Here is a 15851-nt window from a genome sequence, read left to right on the forward strand (position 1 = left end):
ATGTTGGGGCACTGTTGCTCTGTGTGTTGGGGCACTGCTTCTGTGTGTGGGTGGCAGGGGACGGAGTTGCCTTGTGTGCTGTGTTCGGGACCTCCCACTTGGTTCCATTGGTGACAGGTGAGGAGGTATTGCAGGGAATGGATGAATGACAGGGGATGTATTTCGGAAAGCCTGGTCTGGAGGAAGATGGATGGGCCTTTGGGACGCTGGGCAAGGCTTTGCCATGGTTGACCAAAGAGATGATGAAGACCTAAGTTAAGGAAGCGGCTGGGGAAAACGTGAAAAATATTTAGGAGGTAAAATCATCAGGACCAGGCGAATTGTTAAAGGCGAAGTGTTAAATCGCCTTTAACAATTCAGATACGGAATGAATACGTGTTGATGGCAGTCCCAAACGGAGGAGGAAGGAATAATAAACACAAGAACGAGAACGTCAAGCCCCACCGTTTTCTCAATCACCTTGAGCAAATTGTGCTTGTCCTCCTCTGTCTTGGACAATTAACTACCCCATTTCATTTTTAGACCTTTGCTCTCCACAGCCCACGCAGAGCACTGATTATATTGATTTGGTTTCTCTCTCTCTCCATCCCCTCGCCCACCTCTCCCCACACACTGACTGCTCTTGGCCCAGGAATAATTGGGCTGAAGGGAGCTTAGAGAGTCTGGTTAAGATGGAAGGAGCCTTGAAAAGGACCAGGCACAGGCTTTTTTTTCTCGTAATGCTCCCAGGATTGAAGCTGAGGGTCTGCGTCCCTCCTCGACCCCCTTACACCATGTGGCCCTAGAGACTCGGCTCTAAGAAAGCTGAGCAGGGCAGATGATCCCTGGCTTCAAACCCTGTAAAAGGATCACTGAATTCCCCAATAGTTTTTATTGGTCTTCAGCAAAATGGGGAACTCGAGGGGGATGTACTGCTTTTTATCAGTCAAAATTTATTTATTTAGATGTCTGCTTTTTTCCTGAGATTATCTTCTTCCTGTTTTGCAGTGTTAACAAGTCATTTAAAAAATGAAATGATAGTGATAATGGGATTTATTTTTAATGTGCTCATTTGGCAAAATATAAAGTTGGCAATCCTGCGTTGATCTACCCTCCCCCAAATTATTTTTGAAATTTTCTTGGCATATGAAAAGCCAGAGTCTGGGAGCTGTTGAGATGGATGCTACATTTCTACTTCATGAGGTGGTGTAATGAGTAAGAGCCTGGTGGGGCCCAGGACACGCCACCCACAAATATGGCACCTTGGCACAGTGAACGGGTCAGGCTGAAGGAATCTGAGAAACAGTAGGTGCAGGAAAGACTCTGACCTCCCGGCGAAGCAGGTCATAGACCCTCATGTGACAGCTGCTCTCCCTATATCTGGAGGAAAAGGAGCCACCTTATCTATAAAGACAGAGGGACGCTGAAAGGGATCCCAATGAACAGGCCTTACTACCCTTGGCTCATACCCTTTTGTCTTATCACATTTCCCCCCGACTCTCCACTCTCCATCGAACGGAGCAGAAAAATGCTCAAGTTTGACCACTGCTTTGGGTCTCCATTTCTTTCTGTAGGCCCTTGTGCCACATAAAAATATAGTAAATAAATCTATATGCTTTTCTCTTGTTAATCTGTCTTGTTACAGAGACCTAGCTGAGATCCTAAGTAGAGGAAAAAAAAGATACTTTCTCTTTTCTACAAGCCTAATTCAGGAACCAGCCAGTCGGGGTTCACGCTCAGCTCCAGCGTTCACTAGCTGTGTGAATTCTGGGCTTCAGGCTCCTGGTCTGTGAAATGGGAATCATATAATACCTACCATACAGAGTCGTGAGGATTAAACGAGTTAATACGTGTTCTCTATTATTATTACTTCTACAGATTTCCATTAAAGAAATGATCTCCTTGTCTACCAAGAGCTTTAATTCCAGACTTGGAATATTTTCTCCCAGCTGATGAATCCAATTTTTCTCATATTCCTTTGCCATTTAGAGCTTTGTTGAAAGGAAGGGGCAGAAAGAAAAAGAGATGGAAAAGAGAAAATGTGAGAAGATGCTCTGGAGCCATTTGCATGTATTTAAAATTATGGGGCCAAAATAGAAGACTCAGCAAGGAAAACCCAAGGACTGTCAATAGCTGGCTTCTCTTCCTAGAAGCGGGTTAGAAGTTGAGAAAAATCTGTATTAACTCCAATGGGAATTTGTCCCCCTCAATGTCTTCTAATCTCTCGTTACTTCTAGAAGATAGAAAGCCACTTTTACATATATTCAATCTGGGATGTTAAAGCCACCTGTAACATCCATCCCAGGGCTCATGGCACAGAGAGAGGACAGTAATTCAGGGAAAGAATTTCTGACTTCAGTCAAAGATTGGTTAGGTTAGGGGACTGTTCCTTCATATCGCTTAAAGTTGAAATGTCCCTCAGGGTAAGACCAGCCCTGCTTCCAAGAGTATAGCTTCTAGCATTGACGGCAGGAAGCATGGATTTAAGCTATGAAGCGGGGTGTGGGAGCAGCAGGTAAGAGCATGGAGCAGGGAGAGTTTCAATGGAGTCATATGTCAGAGTGAAGACAGCTTAATGATGAGGCTCATCCAGAGACAGTCACTCTGGGATCTCAGGGGACAAAAGATCAGATGTAAGAGCATTTGGAGCATTAGACTGTGTTCATTCTTCCCTCTAGAACTTGGCTTAGCTAAATGGTCTACCTTACCTGACATGCCATATGCTCTTCTCTTCAATCCCCATCCAAATGATACCCTTCCTTCAAGATCATTCATTTTAGTTCATTCATGAAACATTTACTTGTTTAGTATCTTCTAAGAGCAAGATGCTGTGCTTGTTGTTGGGGACACAATAAGAATAAGGGCTGGGCCTCTTAAGTTGAAGTGTCTTCCCAGAGATGCACACAGCAATGAGATAAACGTGATGTCTTTCCAAAGCATTAATTTTACTTAAAAATTGGGGAAGGAAAGGAGAGGAAAGCAATTTAAAATAATAGTCTTATATTAAACAAATAGATCTATTATGGAATAGAGGTGAAATTTGAATATATTTAAAAAATAAAACTTGAGATTTCAAAGAAATTTCACACAAGTGATTGACTTTTTTGGACTGCATCCCAGAAACTTGAAAGTACACATCATTCTCCTCTGCCGCTACGGGTGCATTGGTGGAAAAGCTTGAAAGTCTTTACTGTGTGTTGTGGGGAGAAACAGAGACTGAAGGGTTTTCGTTAGGGAAGGGTCATAATAAAGGTTGCAGTTTAGAAATGTCACCTTCAAGGAATACCAGGTACACTTACAGATCAAACACTTGCATTTATTTCCACTCCCTCCCAAAACCCCACTCAAATAACCATAAAGAGTTAGGAAAAAAAAAAAATACAAAGAACAGGAGAGGAGATGACAGAAGGCAAAAAAGCGTTTGTAAAATCGTAGCAGCTCGAGAGCAACGGGGTGTGACAAATGACTTAGTTCAGAGAAAGCCGCAATGTTGTTGGGGAGAAACCAAGAAGAAGCAAACTTGGTTTTCAGAAAGTACCAGGAATCAGAGGGAATGGTTTCCTCCTAAGTCTTCTGGCATAGACTGTGTTGTGGGCTGAATTGTGTTCCCCACAAAATCATACGTTGAAACCCTAACCCCCAGCAATGTGGTCATATAACCCTCAACCCAGGTGGCTTCATTCAGCATCCTGCACTCTCCTGGGCTTAAATCACTGGCCTGCCCCCTATCAGAGGGATTTAGGTTCTTGCAAATTGCCTTTTGAGATGGAAAAATTAAGTAGAGGAGGGATTTGAAGAACAAAAGAAGGAAAGACCTCGAAGGCCAAACATACTGCTTTATTGTTAAGACTCAGTTTTCTGCAAGTGCAAATGCATTCATAGCATCGACCATTCCTGGGAAGGAGTTATTTTCCCTATTTTATACAAGGAGAATAAATTGGGCAACCTAGAAGTCGCAGAAAGTCCCCTGACTTGGGCTGTTTGTTCTCTCTTGCACAGACCCTTCTGTTTGCATGCTTCCTGCTCATGCTTGCTCATGGACTCACTTAGAGGTAGGTGAACTTCTCAGGGCTTATGGTGAAAGGTGATTCTAAGAGTAGCGAGCAGGTCGTGGGAGCCTAAATAGGGTAGCCCTCAGCAATTTGCTGGTGGGGACTTGTTTAACCTTCAGGTCACTGAACACCAAATAAGCAACCTGTGAGTTATGCAGACCAAGTTCATGATTTATACCAGGGACCAGGAATTGCAGTTTACAGACTCATGCTTCTTACCAAGTTAGAGTCACTTCTAGATATGACTTCCCGTATGAAGTAGGACTTGGAGTTTAAGTTGGTTTCAAGGTCATGAAACCAGCTCCACATGGCTCCAGAGATCCCTAAATGAACATTTAGGATGACTATTTGGTATGGTGTCTGTGATCTGAGCTCGTGGAGCAAGGATCGCCTCTTCTCAGTGTCAAGAGAAAGAACCAGCAGCCATGTGAGCTCATTAACAAGCTTGTGTTACTTACGGTCAACCTGGAGTCTTCATATGCTTTGCACATGGCTGTGATCTTAATGAATATTACACCAGCATCACCACCAATGGTTACGGCCATCATGGTGGGAGCATCTAAGAATCTCAGCCGTGAGGGTAGTTCAAATCGCATTGGCGCGTGGAGCCTGAAGATGTGATTCCAGTCCTGCAACTGCCCTTGATTAGCTGTGTGACCCTGAGCATGTCACCTGACCTCTCTGAAATTCAATTTCCACTAAAAGGATGATAATCACTGTCTTGACTAGATCACAGTAGATTCTGAGGATCGGATGGCAGTATAAAGGAAAGTGCTCTGTAAACTGTAAAGTGGTATATGGCCAATATGCTATAACTCTTGCTGATTGTAACACGAAGACCAAGCTTCTTTCATTCTCGCATACCCAGGATGTTAAGTGCCTCTTATGTGCCCAATGTCAAGCCAGGTACTGGGAATACAATAGACAAAAAGCAACAGTCTCTGCCCTCCTGTCTTTATGGCCCATGTTAAGATTCCCAGGTCCAGGTTTGCTGGTATACTACCTTTGAGTGTGGAGCTACACACTCTGGAGAGTGCCTCCTGCTAGATCGTTGGATGGACCATCTGTAAGAACCTTCAGAGAGATGCTTTTCAAGCTGAGCTCTGGGAGCCCAAGGGTCCCAGACAGAAATGGACATGAGTGAGCAGAAGGGACTCTGCCTTCGGCCAGGTTTGCATCTCTTTTCCTGCTTCATTTCATTGTTTGGAAACTGCTGCTTTGGTGGAAGAAGCTGGGCAGCCTGGCTTCTTGATCTTTTCTAACTTTTACATCTGACTCATGGGTGAGCCTCTTTCAAAGTCTCTTTTCTCCCCTCCCTGTGGTAGCTAGAGACAAAGACTGCTTTTTACCATTATTGGAATGTGACCAGGATATGAAGACTTTCACCTCAATTCTTATATAGAATGGGGAAGGGGTTGGTGGGTGACAAGTCACCTGGAGGGGTGGGTTGGTTTTCTTTCATAACCATAGGACAAGAGCCTGCGCAAATAGCTTTGATAGCCTCCCGGCCGAGACTGCTATGCTTCACAAGAAATGCTGGGTATGACCCTACCTAAGGCAATTTCTCTTCTCTATAGTCAACCTCAACAGGTAACCTGGTAACCATATGGTAGCTTCACCCCATGGCCCCGCGCTTGTGGGTGGCATTCTAACAGTAAATGGCATTCTGGGTAGTCTTTGACCTTGGATGTAACAATTCTGCAGCATTTAGACTCTCTGCAGTAATTGACCACGATAGCTGACAGAACATTTCCGAGGGAACAGAGTCCTCCAGGCCCGAAGCACTGACCAAAAACAGAGTCTCCCCAGTACGTGGTGATTGTCAGACCACAGGGAGGGCCAGAAAAATGGATAAAATCCCTTTCCTAGCTAACCTGTGAAATATTCCAGGGTTTTCTGCCTTCAGCTAGCTCCTAATTATTTAGTGTTTCTAAGATGGAGTATTCTGTCCTGGGAGATATCCCTAAATGTCCAGGGAACTGTTCCCTGATTTTTTGCATCTTTTTTTTTTTTACAGCACCCATGATCATTTCAATGAGTCAATCCTCACTGCATTGTATTAGCATAGTGATGGCTGCTGTAATAAATCCTAAAATGCTCAAACATGATAGAAGCTTGTTTCTTGCTTACATTAAATCTGAAACAGGTATTCTGCATCGGTGGATATCTCTTCCCCAAGCAGTTATTCAAGGAGCAGGCATCTTTTCTCCTGTGGTTCTGCCATCTACAACACATAGCTTCCAGGCTCACGATGCCTGGAAGGGACCAGAGCATGGAAGGTAGAGTGTGGCAAGTTTTCACAGGCCAGGCTGGGAAGTGGTACCCATCACTCCACTTACGTTTCCATGGCCGGAACCCAGTAACAAGGTGCTATCTAACTGCAAAGAAGTCTGGGGAAGGTAGTCTAACTGTGTGTCCAAACTAAGAGATTTGGTGGACAGCTAGCAGTCTCTGCCACTACCATCTGCTTAGGTTATGTCTCCTTGTTTATGTAGGGGGAGGGAAAGAAATAAAAAGGAGTGAGGAAAACCATCTTGAATAGCAGCAACGTAGTTGACCGTCAGCATTTGAGACACTGTAGGGAAAAATAAAGTAACGATGGCAAACTGTGTTCACTCATCTGGTTGGCAATCATCTTAAAGTACGATGGTGATGGCAGGAGTTTAGGGAAACAGGTTCTCTCATACAATGCTCATGGGAGGATAAATTGGTATGAACACTGCCAGTGGTTATGAAAACTTTAAGTGTTCATGCCCTTTGACCCAGCAATCCCATTTCTCACTATCTTTTTTAGAGTAATATTTTCATATGTCTCTAGTGAAGTACACACACAAAAAGTGCCTATTGCCATTTTATTTAAAGCAATAGATTAAAAATCATCTAAATGTCCAGCAGTAGCAGACTAGGTGAGTAAGCTATGGTACACTTGTATCGTGGAATACCATAAATGGTTAAACATGCAGGTATATTTATACGGACAGATATAAGAGATTTAAGGCACATTCCAAAAGAAAGAAGCAAGTCACTGGCAAAAGTCACCACAGTATACCATTTATAGAAATAAAAGCAAGGGAAAAATAAAAATATAGATGTCTCTAAGTGCATATATATTCATATGTAAAAATGTACAGAAAGATCTGGAAGGATACAAACCAGGAAAAAGTTTTTACCTTTGAGGAGTGGACTGGCTTTCAGATAGTAATTAAGGGGATTCTGGTTTTTATTGTCTAGATTTTAATCATTATAAAGCATCAGTAATGTACTACTTATATAATTAAAAATAAATTAATAAAAAAGAAATAAATGACTAAAACAAGAAGAAAAAATTTAAAACCCAAGTATATTGGACTTTGCAAATATAAATAACAATGTCATATTTTATGGTTATCATCTTAATGTTCTATAATCTTGAACAAAACAACAAGAACCTTCCCACAAATCTTACTCAGAAGAAGTCCACTTATTCAGAGTCACATCCAAAATCACAGACAGCTGGGATTATGATCTCGTGCATATTGAGTGAGTCATTCAATCTTTCAGGAGCAGTAAGAGCTAATGTGGCCCCGTAACTTTGTACATGTTTACCAACAAAAAAAGAGTTCATCAAGAAAAAAATGACAAGGAGCACTGTTGTTACCGAATAGGTTTCAAATTATGTTCCAGCTGGAATGAGAGGCTCCACAGATAAAATGAAAGATAGGTCACTCATATTTGTTTTGTTTCTAGAAGATACCAGACAGTGTACTAGGAACTGAAGCAGAGCAATGAACAGGATGGCCAATGCCACTTCCTGTGTAGAGCTTACAGTCTACGAGTATTTTCCCAATTTACAGAAACGTTTAGTTAATGCATAGAATCTTCTCTATTTTCAGTTTTCTTTTTCTCCCATAAACTTTGCCTTTGGTTTTTGCTATTGCTTATATACCAGCAAGCACAGACAATCGCAAAAAAAAAAGATGAACCAGTAGCAAATGGGTATTAACAGGGAAATTTAGAACTGGGTTTTTTATGTTTAATTTGACAACTATTATTTTTGGATATGTATGCCTGGTTGTGATATTATATTTCATACATACGATATAATCATATTGTCTCCTACTAAATATTTTGTTTTTGATTTATAAAATGGAATTAAAAATATAAATATCTCATGGGGCTATACGGAAGACATCATGGCTTCTAGGCTTGGAAACAACCTGGAAAGTTTGAAAATCACTATTATATATTATACTGAGATCTTTGGTAAGATTGTTTATTTCTCCTAAGGATTCAAAGCAGGAGAGAAATGTTGGTAAGAAGGTTTTCTGAGATTTACATTTCTCTCTTTTCTTGGTGTTATGAGTCATTTTCTTCTGAGCCACAGCTTGTCTAGTCACAAGGCAGCGTCTGGGTCATGGAAACACAGTCTAACAAATTAAAAAATGTTTCAAATAATTTCTGTCCTGTTCTTACATTTCTTAATGCCACGATGTCCACGGGGGTACTTCTTAAATCTACTTTTCTTCCCTAGCCACTTTTTTCACAGTCCTTCAAAGAATGTCCTTCCAACCTTAGCTTTCTGCTTCTGTCCTCTCTCCTCTTTCTTCCTCACAATCGTGCATCACAAAAGCCCAAACTTTTGGCCTGGCCAGAGTGAGCCTGGCCTAGACGTGGAAAAGAAAGATGGAAAGGGAGGCAGAACCAGAGAGCCGTACAAGAGGGAAAAGCAGAAAAAAGCGAAAGATTAATAATTACTGGCTTTTCACAGAATCATCTGTTCATTTACTTAGTCAATAAATATTTATTAAGCACCTACTAAGTGCCGGAGCCTGGGGATATAAGGGTAAACAGAATAAACACAGCCTCTCTGTTCATGAAGCTTCGCCTAGTGGTGCATAGGGAAGAGCAGGTGGGCATTTACAGTTCACGTGGGTGAGTGCTATGGCCAGCAGTGCTGGGTACTGTGGGAGCTCACGGGCCAGGGCACAGGAGAAGCTTCCTGAAGAAGGCCGTAGAGCACCCTGAGAAGCCAGAGGCTGCTAGTTGTCCACTAATGTTTCTTCTCCTCTTCTTCCTCTAATAATAGCATGTCCAAAATTCAGCTGGTCAGTGGCCATCTAACTAGGAAGTAGATTCCCAGCCTTCCTTGCAGCTAAGTTCAGCCATGCGACTAAATCCTGGTCACGAGATCTGAGCAGAAGTGATGTGTGCAACTTCTGGCTTATGCCCATACCATAAGCCAGAAGAGTGCGCGTCTAGTCCTATTGTCTGGAAAGTGGACCTGAAGGTGATAACTGGAGCAGCCATCTTATACTATGAAAGGGAGGCTCAGTGGTAAAGGCAGCAGAGGGGAAAGGTGGAATGGATCAGAAACTATACCGTGCGGCAGAGTCGCCTACCAGCCCAAGATGTGCAGACTGTTATGCAGAACAAAGAAAATTCTGCCTGTTCTAAGTTGCTGTTATTTAGTTTCCGTGAGGGCAGTTGGACCAAGACATTCAACCATATATCAGGTTTCAAAGAGAATTCCAAATTCCTCAGCTCCCCTTCTTAACCACTTAGGACCCATGGTGTGACTCATGAGCAGTCCTTGCATCAGCCAATCTGCAGGGCTGTCAATGCTTTAGATTCCACGGAAAGGTAGCTTCCGTGATATAAGTGATTTTCGACTTTAATTCCCCTGAAATTTGCTTAAAGACAAAGATCCACTGCCTTAGAAGCCGAAAGAGTAGCCTCAGGGAGAAGGATTTATGTATTTGGCCCCAAATTGAACTCCTTTCTATTAGGAAGACACTGGGCATGCAGAAGCCAGGAAAAGAGAGTCATTTTTCACTCTCTGAGTTAGAGATCTTTAGCCCAGTTCAGGGATGGACTTTGGATTAGAGAAGAGACTGCTCATCAATTCCTTCACATGTCCACCCAGATGCTGTCTTCCTGGCCTCCAAGTTTGCTCTTTAGACTGGCGGTCCCCAACCTTTTTGGCACCAGAGGTCAGTGCTCCTGTGAGAATCTAATGCCTGATGATCTGAAGTGGAGCTGAGGTGGTGATGCTAGTGCTGGGGAGTGGCTGCAAAAACAGATGAAGCTTCGCTCACTTGCCGCTCACCTCCTGCTGTGCAGCCTGGTTCCTAACAGGCCACTGATTGGTACTAGTTCACAGCCCAGGGGTTAGGGACCGACCCCTGATTTAGACTCTGGGCCATTTCTTATGTCTTGATTCCATCCTATGCCCAGTTCCCTGTTCTTCCTCCCTCCAGGGCACGGTGGCTGTCATTACCAAGGAGTACCCTCTCAGCAATACTAGTTGGAAGCGGTCAGCCCCATGACCATGATGGCATCTGGGTCTCCACAAATACTATCAGTCAAGATAAGGTAAGTTTTGCTGTAATAACAAACAGCTCCTAAACTTCAAATGCAACGTGGTCAGCAGTGTCTGCTCACTTAACCACTTGAGGATTCCCAGATGACCATCTTATGACACTACATTTCGACAGGATTTTTGTGGCATGAGAAGAGAGAACACAGAGAATCATGGTCCATGATGCTTCTAAGCAGAAATGAGCTGTTTATTAGATATGCAAGTCACATAGCCACTCCTACCTTCAAGGGCTGGGGAGTGCAGTTCTCCCCTGTGTCTGGAAGGGAAGGGGTGACTGGTGGTGTTGGTGAGCAGTAGCAATGCCTGCCACAGAGTTTACACAGTGGAGCAGCTGATGGGCAAGCACAGCGAGTCTTCGAGGTGGCCATGTGTGCCAGGAGTCGTACAAAGTGATCCGCTAGGTGTAGGAAGTCTACCGTGAACCTTCCAGTTATGTTTATTCTTTATCTCCTCCTTTTTAAATTTCTATATTTTGAGTATGTCTATTATATCTTTTATAGTGAGTCTATCTATTTGTATGGTGCATAATGTATATGTAGTTGTACATGCTTAGAATTTGTAAGTAAATAAATATGCTCATACTCGGGGTGGATGCTCAGAAAAGTTTTATGGATGGAGCAGCCATCAAAAATGTGTGATGCACACTGAGCCAGAGAATAGGACCCAAAGATCCTCAGGCTGTGAGTGCTGAAGGCTTTTTGAAAAGAGAACCTAGGGCCCTTAACCCCAAGGTGACTCAGTTTTCTTGGCTGAGAAATTTCAATCATGATTCCCTTTTTAGAAGCTGGGATTGATATCCAATAGGTCCTTAGAGAACAGAGGCTGAGACAGGAGAGAATTAGATTGAATACATATTTCCCTCTCTTGCCTATAGCCAGCAAATGCAAAAGCAGCTGCAGGGCTTTGCAGGAAGGCTGCTAAAAGCTGATGTGCATTCGTGACTGAGCGTGGTGCATGGTATGCGGTGTGGATGTGCTAGGTGTTTGGTGGTGATCCCTGTCAGGTAGGGAACACTACCTCAGACTGGAGAGCCAAGGGGTAAAACAACAAGGGCATCCACACGTGATCTGCCATCGCTTTTTCTGGAGTGGCTGAAAACCTTTGTAAGTTTTACTCTAGGCGAAGTGTGTTACTGGAGGAGTCTTTCTGATGGAGAGGGACAGGGGAGAGAGAGAGAAAATAAATGCCTGTGTGTTTGTGTGTGTGCATGCGCATTCGTGCACACATTGCTGGAAGCTACTGTAGATAGAGTCTGTAACTTTTTCTTCTTCTGGTTAAAATAAGATCTCTCAGCTTTGGGATATGAAAAGAAGGAAAGAAAGACCACTGACGGGGAGACTGGCACAGGGAATAGATGAGACAGGTGCTGGTAGGAAAAGTGCGGAGAGAAAGTATCAGAAGACAGATCTGAAAGTAAACACCGGAAATGACTGTTGTATCCAAGCCGTCGGGCAGACCAGGAGATGAAAGCCTGTGATCCAGAAGCCTTTGGGGTCCACTCAGACCAGGATCCTCTTGACAGCCTGTGGATGGGCAGGAGCAGCCCAGCCCTGATGTCTCACACTCAGCCAGGGGGGCACGGGCTGCCCAAAGTCTCCAGCCAGGGCGGAGAGGCGAGAACTCAGTGTCTGTGCATAACGCAGCAGCATCTTCCCTTAGAGGCCTGCTCCCCCTTTCATTCCCCTCCCTCCGTGTGAAGGACACTGTCAATTTTCTAGCCACTTAGGCTCAAACTCTCAGCCATCTTCCTAACACCTGCCTCCCATTCAATCAATCAGTTGTTAAATTCTGGCAATATCACCTCTCACTCAGGTCCCCTCCTCTTCCTCCCTATGCTGCTTCCCAGTTCAGGAGATAAAAAAACCCTTGCATGTTATAAAGCCCCATCCTAACAGTATTTCTTAGGACTTCTAAATCTTTAGTTCATGGATCAGAGACCAGAATTCTAGAGAAAGGGAAAGGGATAGAGAGATTTTAGTTTAAGAGTAGGGGACTTCCTAAAGGCAGCATTTCAGGGGAGGCTCAGAAGAGTTGGGACGCTAGAACTTGAAAGCCAAGCCAGTGGGACTCAGGCAGCCTTCACACAGCCACTTGGCTCAGCCCCTCTCTCTGCATATCCGCTTCATTCTTCCTCTGCAGCTTGCTCTTCTCAACTGCTCAATTCGCGGTGGGAGGGGCCTCGCCATATCTCCCTAGTACTTATGTATCCTCCATTCAAGAGACCTGAAAAAATTGAACCGGTCTCAAATTCCTTGGAAATTTCTGCTTAGCCATGTCAGGCCATGTGCCTCTGTGCCATCAGCTGTGGGCGAGCTGGGAACTGAGGACTGCGCACGGGGCACCGCCCTGTCACTTTTTGTGTCTGCACCAAAAGCTTAGACTTGGAAGCACTAAGATGTGTTTGCCAAAGGCTGGAGTTTTGATGTGGAGTGGAGAACTAGCTGTTACTTTGAGTGGGAGAAAAACACCTTTCATTTCTTTAGGGAAAGATAAGTAATGCAACTTTGCGGTTTCTCACTTCTGATCTTCTGGAGAGCAGATGTTCCTTGAGGAATGGCTGGTCCAGAGGCGACATATTTAAGTTCGCAAACACCACACATCGAGATGTCAGACATTTCAGGATCGCTAAAGAAAACCACCAAATTAAACAGCCAACTTTCCCTCTTAGTTTTGTCATGGAGACTCTTTTAAATTAACTTGGCTGCCGGCAGCGGGGCTGGCTCATTTGCCAGTCACCAGCATGGGGGAAAGGGGTAGAGGTGTGACTGGGGTTGGTGAGAGGAGGGGGTGAAAAGAGGGAGTGGCACACAGGGAAGCCTCCCTTCCTCCCGGGACAGGCAGAAAACTGCTCCCATGGGCCTCGCACGCTTCTGCTCAACCGCCTCCCAAGTAGCAAAACTCTGCCCATACACTGAAGGGGATGCCCACCTCTCTGGCAGGTGGGTGGTTATCTCCTGCAGATGCAGCCTCCAGGAAGAGGAGAAGACAGCCATAGGTAAATGAATGGAAAGGACTTCTTTGGATTAGAATGAGTGGCGCCTGGGTTTAAATGACGTGCTTTGGGCTGGGTAAATTGCTTTTCTTAGCCTTATGACCTGCTTATCATTTCCGCACGCTGTAGTTTTTAAAACCTGGTGGGGGCTGGACGTCAGGGGAGGATGTTGCAGAGAGAAGGGAAGTGAAGCGTCAAACAGCTATGTCCTAGCTCCAGTACGAATAAGATGATATTCAGCTTTGTATTTTTAGCAGGGGTCGGGAAACAGGGGGAATCTTTGATGTGGAGTTCGAAGAGCTGCTTCTGGAGGATGAGGGTGAGACGTTTGGGATGATCCCTTTAAATGTGATCTTCACGAAGCAGCAGCAGCAGCTGGCCCGCCACACAAACAGCAAAGCGCCACTTCCTCTTTCGGGGGACTCCAAATGCCAGTGACCTGGAAGAGAAACTGAGGTCCAGAGAGTTGCAGTGACTTGTCTCCTGTTGCTCAGCCATCGAGCCTGGGAGGAGTGGGCCCAGCCCGGGTCACCTGGCATCTAGTTTAAGGGTTTTGTCTGTGTGATTGGTTTGGCTTCAAATATCACTTTCTACTCCAGTACTTGGAAGTGTTCCATAAATGCCCTGCTATGTGAAGCTCTTTCTTAAAATAGGAAAAGGATAAACTTATCTGAAGGGATGGGAGGACCTTGGGAAGAGAACTGGGCATAATTACAAGTCACCCTGGTTTCACTAGTTCAAGCAGGCAGATGGCGGGTAGAACTGAAGCCAGACAATTTGCACTTACCAAATTAGCACCCGTCTGTTAGTCTACAGAAATGGGAAAAAAATGGGCATCTCTCTTTTCACCATATAAGGTAAATAAAAACCAGTGTTCACGGAGCGTCGGCCCTACAGGATGCAGAGGCAATGTTATCCCAGCTGTCCCTGCGTTGGCCACATGCCTCCCCCTCCCACTGCTAGTGGGAGGCAGCCCAGAGTGATGGCGAAAGCTCAGAAGGTGGAGTTTCAGACAGTCATAGGTTCAAATCCCAGCTCTGGTACTTACCACAGTTAGTGTGGCCTTGGGTAACTTAATCTCCAGGGAGGCTGTTTGCTCACCTATAAAAGAGGGATAATAATCTCTATTAATCTAATGAAGTAAATAGAAGCAAAATGGGCAGGACTTAGTAGGCCTCTTCTACTGACCCCATCTAGTCTTCACCTATGCATGACAGTGGTCACACAAATAGTGGCCAAGGAGCATAGCTGGTCCAGGGCAAATTCCTTCTCATTCCAGGACATCTCCACAAACCACATGTTGTTGTGTCAGCTTCATGTGAAGGAAGGATAGTGGTTTTAGACTCAGAGCTTATAGTCACATTGTAGAGCATCTCACTTACTTCGAGGGGACTCGTTGGTACAGTTTTGAAATAGGCAGTTTGTCGTTCACCATCCCTTCCATCAGCCATTACTGCATCTGCCTGCTTTCTGGGGAGATGGCCTTGACCTCCAAATCTAGAAAGGAAAAGAGATATTTAGACAAATAATTATGACAAAACTTTTAAAATGTTATCGTCAAAGCGCGATGAATTCACGAGAAGAAAGGTGTTGGGGTGTGTCACTTATGTGGACACTGAGCTGGACCTTTAGTGGGGATGGGATTTTGTCAGGTAGCCAGTGGGGCGGGAGGGACACCATGTGAGCAAGGCCTCAGGGTGTGGCAGTGCCTGGCTCTCCCAGGTAGCAGTGAGCAGGGCAGGGTAACAAGTATCGGGCCCACCCGAGAGTGTCAGTTGTGAGCTGCTGAGTGAAGCCTGGTCTGACCCAGAACATGGGCCTGAGGACAAGAGGGTCGTTAGTCAGTGAACTGAGTGACTTCTTCAGGTTTGCACTTTGGGAAGATCAGTTTGGTTGCACTGGGAGGAAGGGAGCATGAGAGGCAGGAGTGGAGGCAGGGAGACCAGTTTTTAGGCTATTGCAAAAGCTAGGAGGGCCTGAATCAGGGTAGAGGGGCAGATTTAAGTCATAATGAAAAGAGAAACTGTGTAGCCTTAGTGATGATTGGACATGGAGGATGAGTGACAGGAGGCCAAGGATGATTACCTATTGCTTTCTTATTTAATTAGAATCTTGAACCAATTTTCTCTTAAGCACTTGAATTATAATTCATGCCTTTCTTCTTTGCCATTAGACTAGGTGTTCCTTGTGTACAGACACTATTTCTTATTTGTTCCACCTGTACCCCTCATGCTAATACAGAATAGGGTTCCAATAACCTTAGAATTAATATATTGATAAATGAAGTAATAAATGAATGAATGAATGAACTTTCATTCTGCCTTGTATTGCATAGCTCTGGGGGAAAGCATGCATGCAACTAGTTTGTTATAGCTCCCAGCATGTGGTCTGATGGATGATTGTCAAACCTCATAGCGGGAGGCAAAGGAGAATGATGATGGTGAGGATAGGGGTGATGGTGGTGAAGGTG

At 44.5% G+C, this 15851-nt stretch overlaps 2 long non-coding RNA genes across 2 annotated transcripts in view; both read left to right on the plus strand.

Moving 5' to 3' along the window:
* The first annotated feature begins 9620 nt into the window (after positions 1–9620).
* LOC120601252 (uncharacterized) lies at positions 9621–10729 on the plus strand. The gene is made up of 3 exons (XR_005652413.1): positions 9621–10000; positions 10268–10382; positions 10505–10729. It is a non-coding gene; the product is annotated as an uncharacterized LOC120601252 (long non-coding RNA).
* Positions 10730–13154: 2425 nt separating this feature from the next.
* The window catches only part of LOC120601251 (uncharacterized), a 3454-nt gene continuing 757 nt past the window's right edge, over positions 13155–15851 (plus strand). Inside the window, exons 1-2 of the long non-coding RNA XR_005652412.1 lie at positions 13155–13384; positions 13636–13700. This is a non-coding gene — a long non-coding RNA (uncharacterized LOC120601251). The remainder of the gene's footprint in view (positions 13385–13635; positions 13701–15851) is intronic.

The sequence above is a fragment of the Pteropus medius genome, unplaced genomic scaffold (genome assembly GCF_902729225.1).
Source record: "Pteropus medius unplaced genomic scaffold, Ma_sr-lr_union100, whole genome shotgun sequence".
In the NCBI taxonomy this organism is placed as follows: Eukaryota; Metazoa; Chordata; class Mammalia; order Chiroptera; family Pteropodidae; genus Pteropus; species Pteropus medius.